This window comes from Phlebotomus papatasi, chromosome 3 (genome assembly GCF_024763615.1).
Source record: "Phlebotomus papatasi isolate M1 chromosome 3, Ppap_2.1, whole genome shotgun sequence".
In the NCBI taxonomy this organism is placed as follows: domain Eukaryota; kingdom Metazoa; phylum Arthropoda; class Insecta; order Diptera; family Psychodidae; genus Phlebotomus; species Phlebotomus papatasi.
In genome coordinates, this window is record NC_077224.1 from 78,747,275 (window position 1) to 78,770,790 (window position 23,516).

General features: G+C 33.8%; 1 protein-coding gene across 1 annotated transcript in view; it reads right to left on the reverse strand.

Annotated features, from left to right (window-relative positions):
• LOC129805900 (uncharacterized) overlaps positions 1-23,516 on the reverse strand; it is a 285,445-nt gene that overhangs the window by 185,337 nt on the left and 76,592 nt on the right. The gene's annotated exons all lie outside the window — the stretch shown is intronic.

The window sequence follows — 23,516 nt, forward strand, 5'->3', positions numbered from 1 at the left end:
GTCCAGAACGACGGCTGCTCAGGAGGAAACACTGTCCCAAATGGACGTTTCCGAGTCAGGTGACACTGTGCATAGTGAAAAGTCCCTTTCCGATTTTATTCGGTCAAGTCCTCATCCCGTAAATTGTTTCAAGAATCAAATCGTTATCGCTCCCGGAAACGATAATTTCTATCGAAGGAAAATTTTGTTTAAAAAATTCTTGAGGCACACCATCGGTTTTAAAGATCAGGAATTCCTTATAACGAAATTGAGGGAATCTATTAACCCTTCCGTGAACAATGGCATTCATTGTGAGTTATCTGTTTTGGCTATATTTCAAGATTATCTACAGAAGGAATTCCCAGGTTCAAAGGTGTTATATTGCATGTCCTTAGTAATTGACGTGACAAATCCTGATGACCAATCGGACATAATCGCGAAAGAACATCAGAGAGCCCACAGATGCTATAAAGACGTTTCCACGAAAATACTTCAATCCTACTTCTTCCCAAATATTTCAAAGCAGGTCAAAGCATTCATTTCCAGCTGTGACATCTGTTGGAGATCTAAATATCAGCGGAAGCCTATCGTGGAACCTATTCGTGAAACTCCTATCCCTACTAAAGTTGGAGAAATCTTACACGTTGACATTTTCTCCACTAATCAGGCTCAATTTCTGACTTGTGTAGACAAATTGTCCAAATTCGCTCTAATCGAGCCCATTTCCTCGCGTTCACTTGTAGATATAAAGCCAGCCTTGATAAGAATTTTGAGTTTTTTCAAGAAAACAGAGCTGCTTGTTACTGATAACGAAAGGGCTCTTTGTTCTGAAACAATTAAGGCTCTTCTCCGGACCCATTTTCAAGTTAACCATTATAAGGTTCCACCATTTCACAGTTCAAGCAATGGACAGGTAGAAAGATTCCATTCCACACTGGCAGAGATAGCTAGATGCCTTGCCCTCGAATACAGAATTATGGATACGGTTGAGATTTTCTTATTGGCTTGTGACAAGTACAATCGATCTATTCACAGCGTCACTGGGGAATGCCCAATTGATATCATTCATTCTGTTTCCCCCGACCGATTGAAACAAGTGTCAGACAGAATCAAAGCTGCACAAGGCAAAGTCTTAGAATCTCACAATCGGCAAAGAATGCATCGTGTGTTCGATCCAGGTAAAAAGGTATACGTCAAAACTACGCGTCGAGTAGGAAATAAGCTTACCAGCTTATTCAGTCCGGTAGTGGTTTTGGAAGACTTAGGAACCAAAATCAAGACAACCCGAGGGTTAATAATCCATAAAAGTAATATTAAGTAATTTTTTCCTTTTTATCTTTTGATTTAAACATTTCCTTTTGACGAGTATATTCTCTTGTCAGTAGCATCAAATAAGTTTCATCTTTTAATCTCCTTAAATCTAAGTTTATTCATTGGAAGTAAGTTTACTTTTCGCTTTTATCCTTTTTTTTTAGACACTGGATATGGCTTGTACAGGCCTTCAAAGTAATTGAATACACGAAATCCCCTTACATTCCCATTCATGAAGGGAAAGTAGGTTTGTACAAGGAATCTCTTTACTTGGATCACACCGTCAATTTGACACTATTTGAGGAAATCGCTTTTGAAAATTGTCAATTGCAAAATGATTTTTCTGACGTTGATAGTGTCTCTACATTCATCAAAAATGACGCGGAAGAAATTTTAAAATTACTTAGCATTCTTAGGAAACCTTACTTAAAAAGAACTAGACGTGCTTTTGATTTTTTGGGAGACGCTCTAAAGTTTATAACGGGTGTTCCAAGTCATGATGATTTTGAAGATGTATTGCTTAAAGAGAAAGCTCTTATTCAAAATAATAATCAGCAATTAAAGATAAATACTCATCTTCAGGACAAGATCAATGAGCTCACGAATAGACTTAACGAGGTAACTAGGAATAATAACATTCTAAATTTGGAAAAAAAGCATACTTCTGAAGTAATTTTAACCAGGAATAGAGCTGTGATTGAATTCCTGAACAATTTAGTAACATCAATTAGTTTGGCTCGTTTAAACATTATAAATCCAATTCTATTGAGTAACATTGAACTTGAAAAAATTACAGAGGTTGAGGAAACCACTTTAACATTAGCAGAAATTCTTTCAGTTTCACAAGTTAAAGTTTTTCAAAATGAGTCTTTTATTAAGTATTTGGTTCTAATTCCTAAAATCAAAAACATTTGCGACAATGTGATCCTTTATCCAGTTATTTTTAATAATTCATATTTGAACTTAGAGACCAGGAAAATTGGAAAATGTCGCTCAGATTATGTTCCTTTGACAGATTGTAGGAAAGCTATTCAAATCAATTTTTGTAAAGAACTAGTAAGGGCCTCCTGCGCACTCTCTCTGTTGAATAACCATTCAGCATCCTGCGAAGTGATCTCGTCGCGTCATGGAGAAGCGGTCGAGTTGGTAACCGACGGACTCGTCATAATTAACGACGCCAGCGTAACAGTCTCTACAAGGAACCAGAATGAGACTCTCCGCAAAGGAACGTACCTTGTCATCCACGAGGAAGCCATCCAGATAGGTGATCAGCAGTTTGCGAAGCCTAAGAAAATTATAAGCAGAGAACCCCTACCGTCAAGATATGCAACCATCAATATCACCAGAGAAGTCAACAAGATCACCCTTCCGTACCTAAAACACTTACACCTGGAAAATACCGAAAGGTTGGGTACCATAGCGGACGACCTAGTTAGCCATAGAACAGCATGGATCTCGTTGACATCAGTCGTTATTGTTCTTCTGATCGTATGCACGATTTTGGCCCGTAAGGAAATCATTCCGATGCTTCGAGGAGTTAAACAATCTCGCGAGGGCCCTGGAGTGATGTCTGGGGAGCAGATAAACCTCTTCGTGCAAAGAACGCTGAGGGAGACGAACAATTCAGGAGAATCTGGTGAAGCTGCATTGAGCGGGGACGCTCAAGCTTGAGAGGGGGAGCAGTTAGCAACGCGCGCAATCTTGCGCCAACCCACATCCCTGCATTGGTCTTGCATCGCACGGATATAGGGTTTCTTCTGATAAAGCGTGCATTCTGCAGACGCTTGATCAGCAGAAACCCTCGCCCGTGCGAATGTGACGCCAAGCAGCGGATGTGGGAAAAATAAAGAATTCTGCCCTAGGGCTGAGATTGATTTGAATAAATAAATCACTCTTCGTCGAGTGTCCAAAGAAACAACAAGTCTTTTTAATTTACATGTAACTGAAACCGAAAACGAAACAGGACAATGATACTTTTCATAATCAAACAAAACTAGTTATAAACTAAAGTTTATAGAAACGTTTCCGTTATCATAAAATAAATTTGACTCCTTGGGAATTCGGCTCTACAGAGCTTTGATCCATTTGAAATTTTGGCTCTTCAGGATTTTGATCCATTACGGGCCTTTGCATGCAGGATTTCGGTTTTCTGAATTTTGACTGGGACCCAAAAAATCAGAGAAAAATAAAATCACTTTTTAAATACCTTTTCTTTATTTAAATATAAAATAATTTCAAAATTATGAACAATACTTCCTAACTTCGAACTTTATAGAACAGAGCAGTATAATGGTGCTATTCCAATCAAAAATGAACATGTTGTTTTAGCCCTATAGGGGAAAGTACTCTCCCTTCGAACGTTCATGCCTTCGAATAATGCGAATTATCTTTAAGTTTTCCTAAGAAACTTACACATTTCTATTAAATATTACAGAGCGATGCAACTTTATTTTCGTATCTTATAAGATCAAATTTTGAATTATAAGATTTTGGTACACACAGAAAAAAGAAAAATTCTTAAATAGAAACACCCAGGAATTTAATTTCAAATCCCATCGAATGAATGCCAATGCCCTAATTCTAAATCCTTGATCATTTAGTTTTAGATGCAATTTGCAAATCTGTAGACATTTTTCATTTTCCATCTAATGCTGAACTTAAGTTCCCGATCTCTTAACTTGAAAGAGCTAAGGATTCTAGCCCATTTCTTTGGCTCAGAGCTTCTAAACTTAAACGCCTCGGGGATTCACGTCTAATTTAAGTTCCCAGGATCTTATATATTCTTAAATTTAGAGTCAAAATTTTTCTGTGTGTTATGAACCGATTAGAAATTAATAGGTAAGTTTTGTCCGAAAATCAATTTTATTATTCCTTAGTTAAATATTTTGAGCGATTTTTTGAGTGATTTATGAATCTGTGCAAATCGGTTAATACAAAAGTCCTTTTGATGTATAACATCCAAGATACGAGTTTGACTATTCTAGCATGGGATGACCTGCCACCTCTTTTATAATAAAAGAGAATCTATACATATTTTGTGAAACGTTTATAAATTTTGTGAAAGAATAAGCATATATACGTTAAAAATTTAACATATTGACAATCCCTAACATAGGAAGGATAGGAGGTCTAAAATACCGAGATAATGCACGTATATCGTTGTCTCTTATCTCTTTTATCTATTCTTAGAGTATTTCACATGAAACTACGAATGGATGTTTCTTATTCGTTTGGTAAAGGAAATCAGGAGCATTACTTTATCCTTCAATCTCACATAAGTTTATTCAATAATTTATTACATTTTAAATATTAATGCAATACTGTCCCATACATCCCATATATACAGGGTAAAATACTATACATATATTTTTAATAAACATTAAAAAGTTTTTTGGAGAGCTTCCAATTGAGAATTCGTAAATTGCAAAGCACAATAATTCTTGAAAATGTTCATGAGAAATTATTTCTGGGTGTAGATTAGAACAAAATTATTTTGAGAAGAAAATTTAAGTCCAACAGTGTCATTGCTGCAGATGGAAACATATGGCCTACAGATGGTCATCGACTGTTAATTCCACAACCCTTTCTCCCATGTCTCACTCTACTAAAAATACCCTGTTCTAGACTGTGCAGATGAAGCAGCCGCCTGTGGAATTTATGCTGAAGTTTAATCTAAGAACAGTGTGACTTTTTTTTTCCTGGGGAGGATAGTTTTCTCCCGAAAACCTACCCGACACATTTAGCAAAAAGCCATGGCGTGGAAAGGGACCATAGAACTGGAACGGACCCAGCAAGGGGTGAATTACACCGGCAAGTTGACACAGAGTACCATGAAGTCACATAAAGAAATGGTCCAAGAAAGACTGTTAGGATGTGCAAGGAAAAAGCACCATCATGCAGAAGGGAAGTTTGACGCTTTAACTGATAACACTACAATGTGCTTCAGCCTTATGCATTGAATTTTGGGGGAGTTGCAGAGAAAAGACTGCACATATGGCACCATCCCCCTAACTCAGTGAAATTACTTTATGATCACCCACTCACGTTGGAAGCCACAACTAACGTTCGCCAGCTCTAAAATATGCACTTTGCACAACATTTACCATGCGAAGTGCATAAAAGGCTTCATAAACATATTTCCCACATGAGGTCCAAGCAAATTGTAGCATATATGCTGGACACTTTCAGGGAGGATGGGCATGTGAATCATCTCACAGATTGTCGTCACATACTATGAAAATATTGAGAAGCATGAGTTTGAACATCCATTAAAATTTATTATTAAATTCATTAGTTATAATAGAAGAACCTCTTAAAATCCTTTCATACACTCAGAAAAATAAAATAATCAACACTATTCGCTCTCAGAGAAATTCTTCTATACGAAGAGTTTAATTTTTTTTTAAATTGGAATTTGAATTGTAAATTTTGAAATAATACATTTTATTAATTTGTTAATTTATTTAGAAATTTATGAGTTAAAAATTTAAAAATTTGCAAAACTAAATTCGTCTTTAGATAATTTTTTTAAAGTAAGTTTTGCTTTATTTTGCAATTCCAATAACTCAAAATTTTACAATAAAATCATAGCAATAGTAAAGTTATTAAAAAATAAATTAAAGTTAATTTCAGTTGATTCGATAGCCATACACGTATAATAATTAATTCATATATGCTACCCAAGTAGCTCTCCATGGCAAGTGTAAAGTCATACCATTAGGTCATGAAAACATCGCTCGAACGTTTTTAATGTTACGTCAGCATGGTGACTAAAAGTTTTATACGAGAAATCCCCAGATCAAGCCTGGTTGAAAGCAAGAAGATTGGGTAATTTCTATGTCATTTGTACAAATTGACGATTTTCTGCAGGGGAGACCAGGGCAGAATTAACCAGCAATTGCAATTTTTCATTGCAGATAATTTGTAAAAAAATACTTTAGAATCAGGATGATTAATACATATTTCAATGAATAGAAAGTGATGTATTTATTCGAATAAATAATGGTTTTCTCCATGTTCCTTCTAAGGCAATCTATATATCATCCCACTGCACTATCTAATTCCATCTGTGACTAATTCTGCCCAGGTCTCCCCTACGTAAATGCAATTGATATTGAAGAAAAAGTCCTCAAAATAGTCTCATTGAAAATGTTTAATGAACATCAGTCACTGCTACTACACAGAAAAAATATTTTGTAAAAATGTTCGTAAATATTTGTGAAATCCTATGGGGGACTTATGAAATGCTCGTAAATCGTATAACCTACACCAAGTTCGTAAAAGTTTGTACTTTTTTCACATACATTATTCGTAACATGATCACTTGACGAGCATTTTTTGTACTTTTACAAACATTTGTTCGTAAATGTACGTAAACACATAATAAATGTTCGTAAATTTTTTTCATTTGTTCGTAAATTTTTGTTTGCCTGACGAATATTTTACGAACATTTACGAACAAATGACAAAATTCTACGAACATTTTTTGTGTGTTTACGAACATTTACGAACAAATGTTTGTAAAAGTACAAAAAAATGCTCGTCAAGTGATCATGTTACGAACAATATTTGTGAAAAAGTACAAACTTTTACGAACTTGTTTGCGGGTTATACGATTCATGAGCATTTTGTAACTCCCCCATAGGATTTCACAAACATTTACGAACATTTTTACAAAATATTTTTTTCTGTGTATTTATTTTAGTGTGCTTTTGTAAATAAAATTACTTGACATATTAGAAAATTACCATTATAGTCTCTACATACTGTGACATAACATTATCATAAAGGTGTCTACACATTGGAAACAATTTTTGTCAAAAGGAAGGATTTGAAGGAAATTGACTGCAGTATTGTAAGTAGAAACGTCAAAATTCTGTCAAAAATGCAATTTTTGACGAAAATTACCCCTAATGTGTAGATTCCTTAAGACACACAAACATGTTTGATGTGTTAAGCACAACATTATTAACATCGCCAATATTACGACGAGGCAATTAAATCGGCAACAAGGCTCTCTTTATTTTCTCAATCCCTACATTTATTGCAAATGACACTTTTTGACACCTCGAACGCATCGAGCAGTCCTCAAATTTTAGTCATATGCTTTTTAAACGACCTCAGAAATTCCCAAGTAGCACAGATGAGTCGTATTGTAATACAATTTTGGTCGTCTGTAGTACGCGATGTAGTACAAAATTTATGCCAAAAAGTGGTCGTACGACATTACAATTGGGAAAAATGTGACGACCAATTTCGGGTCGTAGCAGCTCAATTTTGGATACCCTGACGACTAGTTCACGACTCTGCTTTTGATCCAGAATTTAGGAGCGAACAATAAGAGATGGCATAATAAGAAAATTATTTTTAAATAATTATTTTTTTCGTGAATAATGTAAATTTTTTGCGCAGAGGGAAGTTTCTATGAAACAATAAAGCACTGAAACCCTATTTATTAAATGAAGAAGAAAAAAGTTATTTCTAGTCGCATTTGGGTCTTTTTGTGGCAGTCGTTTGGATATCCAAATTCAAGTTGTGCCACGGCGTGCTACTTGGGTTACTATCGTTTTATAGATTAAAATAGCCTGTTTTTGCTCTGAATAATTCAAATTATAATTGGCACATTGATTAAAAATCTGTAACTTCATAAAAGAAGACTTCTTTAAACAAAACCATGTGGAAGTCTACCACCCGTAATTTCTACCATTTTCCTTGCACGGCAAAATAGGGGAAAGCTTTCGGGCTTTGCATTTACTCTGACTTCAAACACTCCGTGTTTTCACCCTATTCCTTTAATGAATCTGACTTATTTTTCTGAAAATATGTGACTTAAGACTAGCTATTAAAATATATTCTATATAGGGTCAGATTCATTAAGAAAATATGAAAAAATATGAACTGTTCGAAGCCAGAGTGCGTGTGCAAAGTCTCAAAGGCTTTTCTTCTAAAATCCTGAAGTTGTAGATAATACAAATTAATTTTTTCTCAGTGTATTTAGTGCCCAACCTTATTCAATGCATACTGACAAATTTTCTCATTTGATTTGTCTCTTTTCGCTACACTCCAAAGAATTTCACTCAAGTGCCGAAATCTATTGCTTCTTATTTCTTTTTTTCCTCAAGACCCATCCTCTTTGTGTGCTAAACCATGAGATGACAGGGAGACACTTGAGAGTTTCAGATTAATTAATCTCACACCGACCGTCAAGTGAGGGTGAATATTTCATGAGGCTGAGACTTTTCTAAATATAAGGGAACTACACCAGAAAGAGACGCCATAAAACCATCTGTTTGTCGCGTGCCAATGTCTACCAGAAGGAGGATTGAGAGTGTGGACGGGACCATTTAGTGTCGTGAAAAAAAAATTCCCCGAAGAGAGATAAAAAATGTGATTAGTGACGACCTGGCGAATACATCCAGGTGCACACAATCTCTTAAGTGGGCATCAGGCAGAATAAGTATAAAACGGAATTCGATGATTTAGGGATTAATGGGTAGGCGGATCAATGAATATAGGAACTGTTAACATATTGACATTCATAATCTTCTGTTCCCCTAATTGAAATATAAAAAAAAAATACTGTGCAAAAGATATTTATATTTTAAGTGAAACAACGCCAGATGTCAATTTGGTAAAGTTCAGTATACGATATTTAGTAGTTAGTACTTTCAATAGTATTTATATAGTAAGTATACAAAACTTCGATAACCTTTTAAATCAGTTTAATGAGAGCGCAAAATTACGGTTTAATTTTATAATATTTCTACTTGTATTAGAAATAAATATAAACACTAATAACATTTTATTTTGATCGAATTTTAGAATTTAATATAACATCTAAAATCTAAATACATAATCGTATTAAATATTTCATAACATTTTATTATAATATAGCAATTATTTTATAGCAAATTTTTTTCGCCTTTTAAGGAAATTTTAGTATGCAGGTTATGTAAATTAAAAAATCTAAAAATAGCATATTTTCTCTATTTTCTTTTTTTTTTTTTTCAAGAAAATAAAAAGAAATGAATTCAAGCTCTTAGGTATATGTAAAAGTGCAATATTTAAAATATATTTTTTTGAAATTTTCATTCAAAACTCTTAAAAATTCAGGCATTGTAAAGTGATTTCCGGATATATCTTTGGAATAGAAGTTACTTTTCGGTGAACAAGATTATAAGTACTAAATTTCCTGTCAATGAATAGGTTGCAATAGGGTAATTTGGAATCACTAAAAATTTGTAAAGTTACAAATTTTCCCACCTTTTCAGATGGACAAAGAAAAGACGAAATATATGCAGAAGTACAAGCCATACAGTTAAGAGTACTTCTTCGTGAAGTTACACACGTTATATTAAAGTTTAAGCCCTATTCTGAATTACCCCATTGTATCTTGAGTAAAACAAAAAAAAACTTTCAAAAATGTATCTTTTTAAAAATTTAAAGTACTTAAGCTATATCACTAAATTTAATACTGAGGATTATTTAAAAGTGTCTGCATTCATTTTCCCATCTTTTTTTTTTTTTAATATTTCTGTTAATACGCACATTGAATTTAAAATTTCAGTGAAATGTAGAGAGATATCGAAGAAAGTACTGAATCGTTCAACATGAATCCCCCATTTATTTTTGAAAGAAAATAGACTCAATGATTTTTATATTAATATCCATTAAACTGTGAATGGGTTCCCCCCTTTCCTGGCTTCCACACAATGGAGATTACTTGAAAGTGATAGGAACTTGAACACGTCGCCCCTTTTCTCTTAAATGGAGTAACGCAATGGAGCTAATAGTAGTTTCTTTTTTCAATTACTGCTAATGGCCTGACGCGCGTGAATATAAATTAGTTCTGCACGCGGTGGCTATTATCTGCTTAAAATACCATCCTTTCTCTCCTTGAGCAGATAATCACCTCTTTTGGAAGCCTCTTCACTTCTCTCCACTTTCGCCATTATCCCACTTCAGCCTTCCTCCTTGACGCAATTTTGCAAAAGGTAATCTTGAGAATTTAGGACTGAAGACAAATGGTCCCATGTGTTGTTCCAGAAAGTCACATAAGCTCTATTTAAGGATTTACATGGCTATTGTGCATTGTGTGATGCATTTATGTCATTTTGCATAACTCCTACCATCAGAAAATGTAAACCAATATGTGCCAACGGTCACCACCAGTCAGAACCGCCCCCACATTTTGCCAGCCATTATTTCTCCACCGGTGCAGACTCCCTGGGAAACTACTGCAATTCCATTTGGTTGGTGGTTGATGCAGCACTGTGCTCGTTCTGGTCAACAGTCATTTGTCAATTTACCACCTTATCCATTTATGGCAATGAAGAGAACAGTCCAGAAGAAAAAGGTGTGGGCAAGAACCTTACGAAAGATACTTTATATACAAGCCAAAAAGTGTGACCAATTTCTATATGTAAGGTGTCTGGATCTTTTTCCGCATGGAAAATCTCTTGAGAGTGCTGTAGCTTAGGTTTAGAGATGAAAAGATTATAGTTTTGAGATAAACATCGAGGAACTAAATATATAAATTACATTTTGAAATATCAATTTGGGATATAAGCTTGACATTGGTTTCAAAATAACAAAATGTGTTTTGATCAATTTTCCGATTTTGATCAATTTTCTAGTTTTGATTATAAATTAGTAGCTTTTCCAAGATGAGAAGATTAAAGTATTCTTGTATACCTGAAGAAAGGTCGTTCATAAGATTCAATATCATCCAGGAGCACCAAATTTTTTTAATGGTTTAGATTTCTTTATCAATCAAACTGTATCAAAATTCAATATTCACAAGTGATTGCAGTGTTTTTTGCCAGTGTTTTTGTATTATTGATTCAAGGCAGTATTTTGTTGTCTCTACTAATTCGATTTCTGATTCTTTTAATTCCAATGATATATTCGTTCCTTTATTCATTTAAAATCGCTTATCCCTATCGATATCGCGGCTTTAGGATACCGAGATTAACAGCCCACATCTGTCGATCATGCACGGCTTCAGAAAAGTGTTCGAAGTCTATCCCAAAAGACAACTCCTGAAGACACCTTGTTGTCTATAATAGATGACATGGCTTTTTTTATTCCATATTGTCATTTTGAAGTGCTGCTGTCGTTGTGGAAGACTTGCCAAACCTGGCTCGCTATTCTCGGACGTAAGCAGTCACAACGGGTTACCCAAGAAGCAATTTTTTCTTAATATAATCTTGTAGATTTCCCTAAGTAAAACATTATAGAACCAAAAATCTTTTTATTTGCTTATAACGCTCTTGGTTTCATCCTTGGTTCCATAAGTGAGATTATTATAAGTAATGTGGCGCATTCTTAAGGATCTTAAGAGCTTCTATAGGAATTTCAACAGAAAATTCTCACTTTAAGTCTTTTAAAAGTGCACTAAAAGACTTTTCTAATACTTGATTCTATAAGGCAGCTATTTTGCTTCTTGGGTGTTGGTTACTGTCTATTTTGTTTGTTGGTTGTCTGATTAATCGAAAGTTTAGCCTCGGCCAAAATGAATTATCTCGTACAACACTCAATTTTGTATTATTACGTCGCACTTTCCCTTTTCTAAGCAATGAAGCAGAATTATCTTTATAAAATTATATTAACCAATAACTAGTCAAAAACCTTTTCTGGTTACGTTCGTGAATTTGGATTTTGCAAGTAGAATAATGTAGAACAGGGTGCAAGCTTGAGGTCACAGGCCTCCTTAACCGAAAGACACGGGTTTTGAAGTTGTTCAAGGTTTTATATTCACTAAGGACTCCTAGTAGACGGAATAATGCCGATATGTGCTTGTAGCTATTTCTAAATAAACTGTAATCGAGTCTAGGACCAATAAAAGCACTTACTTATCTACCATCAGAGACGTGCCCGATGGGTACCCCAACCGTACGGGTCCGATGATCGAATTACAGAAATTAAAAACGCTACCGTGGCTACCATATAAGAGGAATGAGAAAATAGAGCAGTAGATATTTGAGTCTATAAGGGCCATCATCTGACCGTAGAAGAATTGGTAATCGTGCGAGATTCTAACGGTGTATGGGGTGTATGGCTATGTAACGAAAATTGGATCATGTTTTATTCCCTTTATTTTTTAGGGATTCTCACATTGACTACATTTAAAATTTCATTAGATTTGACCGATTTGACCAATTTTATGAATTCAATGAATTCTGGAAGAAACATATCAATATTCGCGACTTGAGAAACCCCTACCGCAAGAACTAAAAACAGACACACTGTTTCGACTGACAGTTTTAGATACGTTAATTTTCTCAAATTCATTCATTTTTTCAAATTCAATTTCTAACAAAATTAGGGTAAGTGTGCCAAATTTCGGCATAGTTGCATGCAGGCATCAAAGTCTCAAGTTTGATATGTAATATTTTAAATACAAATTGATTATTTTATTCTTTCTTTTGTAAGAGTGTTGCTTGGAACCTTGTAAAGAGTTTACCGTCTTTATTTACTCTAAAATCATTCTTAATACATTTTAAAATGAATAAAAATATAGACATAGCTTTGGTGCCCTGTTTCGGCCACCTTCATTCTCATAGTTCCTTGCCCTTCGGAAATTCTTCCAATATCTTTTTCACGTCATCTCGTTTGTCGAAGCTATGTTTTTTGTTATTCTTTTGCATTGTATAATATCTAGAGTACGTAAAATCTATAAGTTCGTGGAAATTCGAGGAACAAAAAAGGTGGCCGAAATTGCAAGCTGGCCGGAATTTGGCACACTTACCTTAAATTAGCGTTTAAAAAGTTTGCAGTGAATTTGGCCCACCAATACATAATTTGTGATCTAAACACAAAACATTTTGCTGGACGAAGTGGTTTTCAGAGCTTAAGTCTATAATATTGGTTTCGTTTGAACACGATCAGCGGACATAAAATTATGTCTGGTCCGTAGTGTAGGTTAAATTTCATTAACAATCTCGTCTAATTTCTGAATTTCTAAATAAATTTAATATTGTTGGCTTTTTTTACATTTTTGCATCAGAATTGCTTTGAATATGTTATATAGGGTTTTCTGTACTACAGCATAACTTTTCTTAACTGCCATTGCCTCTTTTATATCACCTGTGAACTTTTAATTAAACTAAGCACTGTCATTTATTTTAGCATCACTATCTTTCGCTAATCTTAATCTTCACCAAAGAGTTTTCCAAGTTCTTCTACGTCCTAACTCCAACACCAAAAAGATCCTTCGTTTGGCACATGTTTCATCCTCCATTGAATGGCGAGCTCGTGACTCCTTGTGCACACAAAATTCCGCTATAGCCACCACTTGAAATGTTGGCAGGAAGGAGATGCGGTGTTGAGGGTTTTGTGGCATTTCTATACATTTCCCCATATATAGATTCTTCAACCCCCAATACGTAAACGACGAAGTAGCTACTCCACAATAGTGTTGCGCGGTTTTGCAATTTACTGTTGGACGGATTCGTAAATTGTGTATTGAATGCACCAACACTCATTCTCAAACAACTGAGCATTTTTCCCCTCTTCCCTCTTCGAAAGCTGGGAGAAAGCTTCGCAATTGTGTGAGCTTTTACATGCTCGCATGAACAACAAAGGAAGGGATGTGATGGAATGAGGTATGATTTCTATTATTGCTCGAACTCGCTTTTAGTTCATCGCGAGAAGAACACATAGTAATTTAACCTTTTGAGCTGCAAATATGACAGTAGATTTTCCATAAATAATTCATTTTTGAATGAGAAATCTTTTCGAAAACTTTGCACAATATTTCAATACATTTCATAGTACCTATTTGAAATTTTTCCTTTGATTTATCATACGATTAAGTTATTTTGATTCAAAACTGGAATTCAATGGTTAGATCTCTGAGGAATTATAAACAATAAAATAAATATAAATTCTTAACAGTTAAATGAAATTGGAAGAGAATAACTACAGCGAAAAGGCTCTACTGAAATGGTTACGACAACCGTTTGGTGTTATTAAGGGGTTACGTAGGTTGTGCAGACTAAAAATACAATATATTTCCTTGACATCTTTTTAATATAATAGAAAAAACCTTAACTTGAGGTTTCAAAAATAATGAGGTGCAACATTTTAACTATATTTTTTGAAATTTTAATTTCAACATTTTAAAAATTCAGTCGTTAGGACCTGCTATTTGGAGACGGTTTTTGAAAAAAAACATACTTTTTCGGTGGACAAGAATTCTCAGAATATATTCAACTGACGTCAAAAAAAAACTAAATAATACGGCTGATGAGTTAAACTCGTTCTTTAACCGTACATTTTTTTTACCTTCATCACAACTTATTTTACAAGACAAAACCTGGTGTATAATACCCCGAAAAATATAATTTTTGTATAATATTCTGCCAAAAATCCAAATTTCATGGAAAACAAACAATGTGCCGTTCCAGTACGAGTCTAACTCATTCGATTACAAGAAATTATCTAGTTTTTTGACGTTATGTACTTTGAAAAATTTTGTTCACGAAAAGTATGTTTTTTTTTTTTTTCAAAAAAAAGGTCTCCGATAATCAAGTTCCAACAGCAGAATTCTCAAGATTTTTATATGAAAACTTCAGAATTTGGCAGTTTGCGCAAGAAATCATTCGTGATTTAATTCATCAAATATAATAATCAAATTCTATATAAAAGCAGGACACCAATGTCCCTTCCGGAAGCGTCAGTGAGAAGGTCTCAATTCAAAGTGAATTCGAAACAATGAATATCAGTTCGAAATACTGATATTCATTGTAATGTTCTGCTAATGCTATTATGTCCTCGAGATGTTATAAGAAAATTCTATAGCGAAAAGGACAAAGACTTTCTCTTCGGAAATACCATTTAACATTTAATCTACAAGGTTTTTTCATAAACCCTTTAAGGAACCTAAAAGCATACCCGGTAGGGGGAAATGAAAGCAATAGAAGCCTTGGATTATATCCTAGGAAAAACCTTAGCCACCATTTAGTCTAGAGATAAGACACCAACACTAATAAGACGATGATGGACACAACTACGTAAAATCAAAAATTTTCATTAATTTCTGCATTTGTAATTCTACAAAATATTAAAAATTCGAGCACTCTTCTAAGTTTCAAGCATCCAACCATAACTTTACTATCTAGGTACAAAAGAGGATGAAGCATCCATGAAAGTGATTTATATCATTTGGTTGATTCGCGGATTCTCATGTTTTACCCTCAGTAACTTCCACCCTATCCCTGAGAATTATGGTGAAATTGGTGGGACATTGAAGGTGAAAGAGAAGCACTTTGGTGAATGGCTTTCAAGCGTAAAAAAAAAGAAGACTACGTAATTTAGCATATTGAGAGTCAACCCTCAAGTGTCTGGGGAAAGAGACTTATGGATGGCAATTAACTATTTTCTTGTCCATTTTATTGCACTGCTAGGAATTCCTATTTGACTCATTCTTTCTATTCTCTGAGTAAATTGTCCGTGCAAATCTCATCAGGAAATGTAAATGGAATCGCTGTTAAAGTTGAAACAATTTTCTGCTCCCTTTCCTCATATCATCCTTTAACATAACATACAATCATTTGAGAATTATTCTATATCTTCTTCATTCTCTCTGCTTCCTCTTTCGCGTTTGGTCTCTATTACAAACGCAAAGTCTAGTTCCAACTAGCATCCTCCCCCTCTTGTGCCTTCCCAGATATTTCACCCTTATGCTATTCCCTGATCTATATATATGTATACATATGTAACATCCAGAAGAAATTGTTATATGGTGAAACTCCGTCTACAAGGAATTGTCATGAATATGAAAGTGTTCTGTGGAAACGACTCATTGTCGGTAATAATTGCTTCTGATGAGGTTAATTTCATTACGTACCATCACACAAAACCACCCCAAAATTGTGTTTATTGAGTAGCTTCAATGTTACCAAATACAATGAGTGAGACAAAGAGAGCGAGGGTAAGACTTTCCCCCAAGAAACCAAATTATCCACAAGAGACAACTCTGAGGCAATTACCAACAATTCAAAAGGCTTATTCGCGATGGTATTCCTTCTATAAATGCAATTACACAATTAATGATGATACTATCATTTCTTGCAATTTGGCGTGATTACCGTCCTTGAAGAACAATAAAATAAGGATTTACCAGCTTAAGTTTAATAATTTCTGTTGCATTGGAACGTGAATGACTGCAACAATTCAAGAAGGATTCATCTATAGTTTTCTGGTTAATTCAATGGATCGAATTTCATTGATTAATTAAAATAAAATGGAAATTGAAATGCATCTTTATTTTTTGTAATATATAATATATTCTCAATATTATTGAGAAATATATATTTTTATTTCCTATAGAACATATGTATTAATTAATATAGTTTAATTAATAAAATTGTTTGATGATCTTGTGAAAACCTTGATAAGGGACATCAATAAGAAGCAACGATATTTTACCAATTCAAAACTTGAACAAAAAGAACAGTGTAATGCCCTAGACACGCTTAACGACTTAAGCCGAGAGACGACTTAGTGGGAAATGATGGAAATGTAGTTTAACCATTATTTCTAATATAACTACGCTAAGCCGTCTTTTGGCTAATGCTCATGTCTGTCAATGCCCTAAGACCGCGTTCAGACTAGAGGTTTAGCCTAGTTTCCTAATGCCGGCTTCAGACTGGAGGTTTAGCCCAGTTCCCGAAGGTCTCAAAAATCTAAATAACAAACAATTTTATTGATTTTTAAAAATCTAATGAATCATTTGCCCTTACAATCCAATCCTAAACAACAATTTTCTAAAAAATCGTGCCTGATTAGGAATTAGAAGAGTTAAGCCAGATGTCTAAGTCTTAGGTCTGAAGCCCGTATAAGGTCTCAAAATCTCCTAAATAGCAACCAATTTAATTTGTTCTTCTGATTCAAATAGGTTAATTCCTCTTAATAGTTCATTTCTAAATTCAAATATTCCAAAAATTTTTGACTGACAAGATATTAAAGAAATTAAGCCTTGTGGCTAAGTCTTAGGTCTGAAGCCCTATAAGTGTATCTAAACATTTTAGCAAGTTTCAAAACGTTTTTTTTATTATCCACATTTTTTTTTTCAATTTGTCACCGTCCTGAAGCATAAACGATAAGAGATACGAACATCCGGTCTTCGGTGACTCAAAGATCATTTTTATGATTTTTATTTTCCTCCCTGCCCCCCAATTCCTCCAAAGCTATATTTTTTGTTTTATTTTGAAAACGGTTCTTACGATTTCTTTGTCTTAGAATATGTTTCGGTGGTAATCTAGGGGAATATTTCGTCCAAACATACCTATGACCTCAAAAATAGCTATCTTGAAAGTCAAAGTTTAACCAGTCTAGAGGACGTACCTTTTAACCAATTTCGTTAAATTTAGATTTTTTGAAAGGTTTTCAAATCAGTAATAAATCAGTTAAATATTCGTAAATGACTTATCTTTAGATGTAAATGACGTTAATGACTTATTTTTGATTCTGAAATGCTTTTGTGATTTATTAATAAATTTAGACCAGTAGACTAGAAAGCACGAGACACCATGCCAAAAACAAAATTCTTTGGGAACAATCTAATCTTGGACATGCTTTAAAAACTAAGATATGTATAATGGTAAATCGTAACTCAGTTATAACTAGTGGAATCTAAATATGAAATATCCTACTATCTTGAACATTAGGGAAGAGCGCGCTACCTTCGGACAATTCATTTTTTTCTCTATGTTCCTTATGGATTTCACTCATGCTTCTTTTCTGAGAATGTGAGGAATCCGACTAGCCATTAAAATATATTATTATAATAGGCAAAATTCTTCTATAACACATTGAGAAAATGATTTGTGCGAAGCATAAATCGTCTGAAGGCAGCACACTTTCCTCTATAAATAAAAATATCTATATTCAAGTCTTCATTTTGACTAGCCTAGTAGTAAAATTTACTTTAAAAGTAAAAGTTTTACTATTTGATTGTTCTCGGTGTATTTAATTACTATTTTCTTTTCGAATCGTATGTTTTTGTGACTAAGTAAATAAAAAAAAATGAAAACCAACGTACTGAGAGGTATATTTTGGTTAGTTTATCACATAGAATGGATGGTTAGTTCTGCATTGTGGAAGAGGATGAAATTTGTGGACAAACCGCCAAAGAGTGTGGACTATAGTGGTCAAAATCGCAAAATATACGACCCTGGCGGATATATGTTGCAATGTGCATCAAACATTGTCCATCGTAAGCTGTAACGTTTTTTACCCTGCCGTGGTACAACTTGCAATTTTTGGTGCTTATGTACAATGTGTATGATAAAATCTCTAATTTAGCAGTCACCGCAGTGGAAAATATTCCAGGGAAATTGGCTTAGAGAGATCAACAAATATCATATTTTATTGACTTTTCCGCGGTGATAAATATTTGAATGCCCAATCAATTCTCGACCACTGACCATGGGTCACGGGTCATCCCACATTTGACTGATATTTTACCCAAAAGGGATTAAGAGATATAAAAAAATCAACAGAAGTACAAGTAGAGCACTAATTACATATTCTGAAGTCGATTTTCGAGTTCTTTTTTGTACATTGCAATTATAGTTTAATACTCACAAGTTGAAAATCATCTTCAGATCTGGGGCACTTGATACATACCTGCAAAAAATAAGAAAAAGAAAGTAAGAATACAATGATATATTGTAAAATAATAGATAGGACAGAATTAAATAATATTTAAACTTCTAAACAATAAATTGGTGAACTGGAAGTGCCACCAATGTCCACTTCCTGATAGTGAACCTGTCACTGCAGCTGTTCTTTACTAATTGAGGACTGAGGAAAATTAAGGATTAGGATAGTAGGGCTTGGACGTTTCAAAGCAACAAAGAATTTGGATTGGTAGGTTCAACCATTTACTGGGTTGACATGTCTCCAGTAATCAATATTCTGTCTGTACATTTACAACTATTTTTACCCCAAAAAATGCAAAATGAATTAAATTATTTGATTAATAAAATATAAACATTCTGGACTTATGATAAGTTCAACATAACCAAATTTATTAAAATGAAATTCGTTTAGTAGAGTTCCTGCAAAATTAAATTGATCAAGCATTTTTCCGTTTAATTTGAAAAAGTAGAATTTATATGTTTGTGAGTATATAAAATAATTTTGAAAAAAATATATAGAGCTCTCTCATTGAGTTCGAGCACTAAAATATCTCATGCTATGAATAAAATCGTAGATTTTTTTTTCATTCAAATAATCTGATTTTTTGCTCCGAAAGCATTTCTCCAGCATATGTTTTTAGATAATTTCACTAAAATTAGTTTTTCATCTATATACAGTATATAAGTGCAGATTTTTTATCAACAGCTTTTCATTAATAGATTGGAAAGAGGAAATCATTCAATGAGTATTTCAATAAGTTTTAATATGGATTAATCAGCCGTATTTTTTTACTGCTCGAACTCAAAAAGAGAACAGTTATATAATCCGCTTTTTCACATTGTGACCATCCTGGAGCTTAAATGCTAAAAGATATCAACTTTCGGTCTCCCATGCCATGACCTCCAATAAAAAGGGTATTACCTCGAAACTTTTTTTTTCTCTTCTTCCACACTTACCTCCATCCCTTCAAAACCATTTTTGAAGGGTTCCATTTGAGGGGTTCCGGTCAAAATCCCGAAAGCCAAAATCCCGAAAGCCAAAATCCCGAACGCCAAAATCACGAAAGCCAAAATCTCGAAAGCCAAAATCTCGAACACCAAAATCAAGAAAGCCAAAATCTCGAACGCCAAAATCCCGAAAGCCAAAATCCCGAATGGGCCAAAATCCCGAACGCCAAAATCTCGAAAGCCAAAATCTCGAACACCAAAATCAAGAAAGCCAAAATCCCGAATGGGCCAAAATCTCGAAAGCCAAAATCCCGAATTTTTAAAAGTGTCATAGCTACTCCCATGATTGCACCCACGCTTTCTGGAGGCCAAGGGAAATCTTCTGTGTCTTGGAAAATTATTCTAAACATTTTCCCACATATAATTTAATCCCTTTCAGGATTTTGAAAATTCGGGATTTTGGCTTCCGGATTTTGACTTTTCGAGATTTTGGCTTTCAGGATTTTGGCTTTCGGGATTTTGGCTGCCACTAGTTTTAGAGGTAGTCTAGACGAACATTTCATCCATACATACCTATGACCGGAAAATTCGCCATTTTGAATTATTTAAGGTCAAAGTTCAACCACTTTGGAGGCTGATTTTTTAACCTATTTGCTTAAATTTGAAGTTTTTGTAAAAGTTTTGAAATTCTCAACCCGGCTGCATCGGTCTTAACCGGTAATGCATGGGTTAAGTACCGGTAGTTGATTTATTTTTTCGGATTTTTTTTGCTTGACCTTATGTATGCTTCCGAGCTAGATGTAAAACGGTAAAAGATATCGACTTCCGATCTTCGATGACCCCCCATAAGTCGACATTATCTCGAACGGTCTCGTTCCTCCCATCCTCTTCCAAATACAACCGTTATACACTCAAAATCGTCCGAAAAGATAATTTACAGAAAGCTCTATCTCGTAAATTCGAGCATCCCCGTTAGTCAGTTTATCTAAATCCTAGATATTTTGATTTAAAGACAAAATTTGAATTTATTTTTTAAAAAAAATTGATTCAAAAGCACTGAACAGCATTTCGCAAGTTAACCTCCAAAAGCATATAATCTGAGTTTGATCTACAATAAGCTGATCTGGGCTTATTACATGGTTTTAAATTTACGTCCATTGACTATCCAAATTGTGTAAAACATGAAAGGATTTACTAAAACTGCCTGAAAAAGTATTCACTAGAACCATTTTTCATTGAAATTTCCTTGGGAATTTCTAATAAAAATGCGTATAGCTCATCTAGGACCATACCAATTTTCAACATGACGCAGTAGTAAATTTTTCGAATATTTCATTCATGTAGGGGAAAGCACTCTCCCTTCGAACGTTCATGCCTTCGAATAATGTGAATTTTTTCTACTTTTCTAAAGAGATGTACAAGTGATTGTCACATAATTATCAATAAATAGATGATAAGCTAACTAATATCAAATAGAAATGTGTAAATCTCTTAAGAAAAGTAAAAGAAATTCACATTATTCGAAGGCATGAACGTTCGAAGGGAGATTACTTTCCCCTACAGTATTTTCAATCTGCTCACATGCCCAATATAATGTAAACGGTAATAATGAAATAAATTCTCTTATTATTGTTGATGGTATTGTTGCGAATTGCTTCGACAGGGACAAATAAGATTATAGTTTATTCCTATTATTCTTAAAGAAAATGAAGAGAGACAGTGAGATGATTTCCACGAAGAGTTAGATCGATTTTTGTTTTTCTCCTAACTTTTTGGACAATTCTTTCAATCCGTTTTCGTCAATTCCGATTTGGCACTTGGAATTGAACAAAACAGAATGAGATAATGCAAGTCAAACTTGTTGAGCAGACTAAATAATTCCTTCACACTCCAGCAACTTTTTTTCTAATTTTCTCACACCATCAACACCTCACTAGAATTACCAATAATGGCATTACATAAATAATAAGAACTGAATAACTTAATAAATTCGCCTTATTTATGGTATTCCTTTCTTCACGAAATTGAACGATAAGGTTTTTAAATAAGCAATTATGGCTAAATTTTTATTTTTTTTTAAATGTATTTTTTGATATTTTCTGTTACTTGTGAGAATTATTTAAACAAACTGTGCTATCATTGCACATTATGCATATCTTGATAACTTTTATTAAGAAACTTACCGCAATCAAAATATTGTCAAATAAAGTTGATATTCTTGTTTTCTTTCCGACTTTTTTTTATCCGTAGTATAGAAGGAAATAGTTTTTTTTTAGATTTCCAACAATCTCAGATAAAGCACAGCTTTAAAACGAGTTGTAGCAAAAATACGTATATATAACAAACACAGCCTAAAGCTAATTTTGGGTCACGATTCCTTTAGCCTTGTTAAACAAACCCCAAATATATCACCTAGTCTCACTTAAAGACAAATAAGTGCCGTCTCTTATGATATACACAAAAATTCAAACACAAAAATTGTACAAATTAACTTATCACGGATTGATAAAAAAAAATGCAAAAGCAACATTCTTGGAATTTCTACACGAGAGAAAAACATCTAAAATGCCGACTAAATGGTTTCTTTATAGGAAATCATTAAGGACGTGGTGTATTTATTTATGATCTCTTAACATTTTTAATGGCAGTTACTAGCACACTTAAAATAATCTGCTTTGAGCCAGGTGCGGGAAACGGATTTGGTATTTTATACAAACTTTGTTTTAAATTTCATAAAAAAAATACATCTTCATTTCATTCGCAATTAAATTTTGAATTTGATTCTAAAATAATTTCAATAAACACTTTGTAACATATTTATCACTTATACAGAATATTTAGTATGCCAAATGCGTTACTTTCCTCAGAAAATCATTGTTCTATTCAGTGGAGCATTAATAACTTACATAGTCTCCATAGTATATACCAACAGGCCATTGTTTGAGAATCTCAATTAGCCAAGTTCGGCGTAAGTTCACGGTGGATTAAGTTGACCTTTTCAATATTTAATAGGATCCATTTCTCAGAATTACATTTCTACTGTGACTTGAGACAAATACTGAGAATTCTACCATGAACAAGGTTATAGTAAGATTTTGAGGAGAACGGTCACCCAAGAAGCCTCTAATGAGTCTCCCAAAATACTCAAATAAAATTCACCACCCCAAGAGAAACCGACATGTACACATCTCGTTAAAGGTAAAAGTTCTTCCGGTAGATCTTGCGCCTTTTGTTTATTGTTATTTCAGGCAGTGTATTCTGAAAAATCATCACATCTTTTCCATCTTCACAGCGCTTCGCCGCTTTTCTTTACCCTTTCAAATTAACTTATAGCCTTTGTATTGAATTTTAGTTGTGATTTTTTTCAAAATCACAACTATTGTAAAGCTGCAGTACAGCAAACTCTGGAATTGTTTAAGATTTGATTAATAACAATATCTGTGTTTCTCATCGGATATTTTATTTAATTTTTTTTTTGGTTTTTCTAAGTATTCTGTTTAACATCGTCAGTAAAGAAATTTGTGCGTATGATACGGATATCATGAATTTGAGATATCTAAAAAATAGTGAAGGAAATAGGAAAATCGAGAAGCTAAGAACGGTCTTACCATTTACGGTTTGACTTAAAAT